The sequence below is a fragment of the Pavona decussata genome, unplaced genomic scaffold (assembly GCF_977016875.1).
Source record: "Pavona decussata unplaced genomic scaffold, jaPavDecu1.1 SCAFFOLD_2826, whole genome shotgun sequence".
Classification (NCBI taxonomy): Eukaryota; Metazoa; Cnidaria; class Anthozoa; order Scleractinia; family Agariciidae; genus Pavona; species Pavona decussata.
This window is the reverse complement of record NW_028146285.1, coordinates 7,501-10,000: the sequence shown is the minus strand read 5'-3', so window position 1 is coordinate 10,000 and position 2,500 is coordinate 7,501. Positions and strand designations below refer to the sequence as shown.

Sequence of the window (2,500 nt, the reverse complement as noted above, 5' to 3'; positions counted from 1 at the left end):
AAATACATCCCTTCCAGAAGTCGGGACTTTTCGCATGTATTAGCTCTAGAATTACTACGGTTATCCAAGTAGTAATGGTACAATCAAATAAACGATAACTGATTTAATGAGCCATTCGCAGTTTCACAGTACAAGTGCTTATACTTAGACATGCATGGCTTAATCTTTGAGACAAGCATATGACTACTGGCAGGATCAACCAGGTAACTATCCACCGCAGGGAACAGAAGTTCCTTGCTAAGCGGCCCCCCTCCGCAGAGGGAGAGCAAGCTTTCTTAGATTTTGCCTCCACGGGGGGAACCCATGAGCCAAACGGACCACACGGTCCCTCGGTCAAGGGAAACCCCGTCTTGTTTGCCACGTCTTTCTCACAACTGGACCCGTGCACAGTTCAGGCATACCTGTCAGACTCGCCAAGCGAGCTGAAGGAAGGCAAGAAAAGTGCTTCTGCGAAGGAAAATATCCTCCTGCTCTTTTGTCTCTATCATTAGCCAAAGGCTAGCGTACACAACTTCCATCTACACTCTGCCTGCCACTACAGTGACAATGCTTTCGGGCATCATCTTTTCCCTCCTTCGAAAGGAAAGCTACAAGCCCAACTTTCCTTGCCCGTTAGTCAATTCTGCCCTCTATTTCTCCGCCTTGCCGCCGTGGAACATAAGGGACAGGGTTTACTAGCCAGCTCCTCTCGGAACCTTTGCGACCAACCTGCCCACACTATAACCCCCAAACGCTAATAAGGAGACTGCATGATATGGTAGACAGAAAATAAAAACGCGAAAAAAATGAAATTTTGAAAATCGAACCCACAACCAGCCAAATCGTTTGTAAGTCATGCCAAATGACTGGTGACATCTTAAAAACCCATTGAAGCCACAACATCCCATAATTTCACGCTTTTAAAGATTTGTCACTATACGCACTGTAAGTACCTCACTAATTCTCACCTCAGATTTTACGGGAACATGTTCAAATTTTAACACGCCTCTCAGCACGACCAATTACATTAAAATTCATCGCAAAAGTCAGAATTCTCCAATTTTTGAAAAATTCACTATATTCACTGTAAGTACCTCGCTAGACAGTGGAGACCTCAGATTTTACGGGAACATGATCAACTTTCGACACACCTCTCAGCACGAGCAGTTACATAGAAATCCATCAGGAAAGTCGTGCTGTGAAGAGGTCTTTCGACTAAGAAAAATGGTGGTGTGAGGAGGAGTCACCTAAATCAGAGAAAAATACTCTTATAGGAGACTGCTACGAAAGACATTTCTGAGTCCACTGGCCCTAGTCCCCTAATAAGTGTATTTCTGTTTGTTTTAAGAAGGTCCTCCTGACATCACCAATCTTCTGTCTTCAATCCTAACCCCAACGTTAACCCTAACGCTAACCCTAACCCTACCTCCCTCAGGGGCAGTTCTATGGTTATGATCCCACGGTAGGCAGAAAAACTATCCCAATCTAGGTTTTCTTGTATGCTGACTCCATTTTAAATGCTTTTACTTGAGTCTGACAAAGGCAAAGCCAAATACTCACCCCTATATGGACGGGGAAGCAAAGTGCGGATTTTGGTAGGTCGGCATTTTCAATCAGGAATGTTGCCATTCGAAAGAGCGTCCAAAAAAACTTGGTTGGGACACATTTATTTTAGAAATTAGCGACCTAACCAGAAGTGCACTTTTTGGTGGGCCTACCCTACCCCCCTCAGGAGCAGTTCTATGGTTATAATACCACGGAAGGCACAAAACCTATCCTAAACTAGGTTTTCTTGTATGCTGATTCCATTTTCAATGTGTTTCCTTGACTCTGACGAAAGCAAAGCCAAATACTCACCCCTATATGGACGGGGAAGCAAAGTGCGGATTTTGGTAGGTCGGCATTTTCAATCAGGAATGTTGCCATTCGAAAGAGCGTCCAAAAAAACTTGGTTGGGACACATTTATTTTAGAAATTAGCGACCTAACCAGAAGTGCACTTTTTGGTGGGCCTACCCTACCCCCCTCAGGAGCAGTTCTATGGTTATAATACCACGGAAGGCACAAAACCTATCCCAAACTAGGTTTTCTTGTATGCTGATTCCATTTTCAATGTGTTTCCTTGACTCTGACGGAAGCAAAGTCAAATACTCACCTCTATATGGACGGGGAAGCAAAGTGCGGATTTTGGTAGGTCGCCATTTTCAATCGGGAATGTTGCCATTCGAAAGAGCGTCTAAAAGAACTTGGCTGGAACACATTTTTGCTATAAATTGTTGACCTAAGTATATAAGCAAGTATATAAGCAAATACTCGTTACATAGCATAAATAGCCTCTAAACACCCGAAAAACCTCTCCAAATATCATTTAAACCTTTTTCCTAACCCTAACACTTACCCTAACCCTAACCCTAACCCCATTTCAAACCCTAATTCTAAGTCAGAGGTCCTCCTCACACCACCAATTTTTTTGGTAGGTCAAAAGACCTCCCCACACCACAGAATTTTCGAAGTCGAGGTCC

The 2,500-nt window shown here is 43.7% G+C and overlaps 1 non-coding gene across 1 annotated transcript in view; it reads right to left on the bottom strand.

Annotated features, from left to right (window-relative positions):
• Positions 1 to 206, bottom strand: part of LOC146447059 (small subunit ribosomal RNA) — a 1,800-nt gene extending 1,594 nt beyond the window's left edge. The window contains exon 1 of the ribosomal RNA XR_014862180.1: positions 1 to 206. This exon is cut by the window's left edge and continues 1,594 nt beyond it. This is a non-coding gene — a ribosomal RNA (small subunit ribosomal RNA).
• Between the last annotated feature and the right edge of the window lie 2,294 nt (positions 207 to 2,500).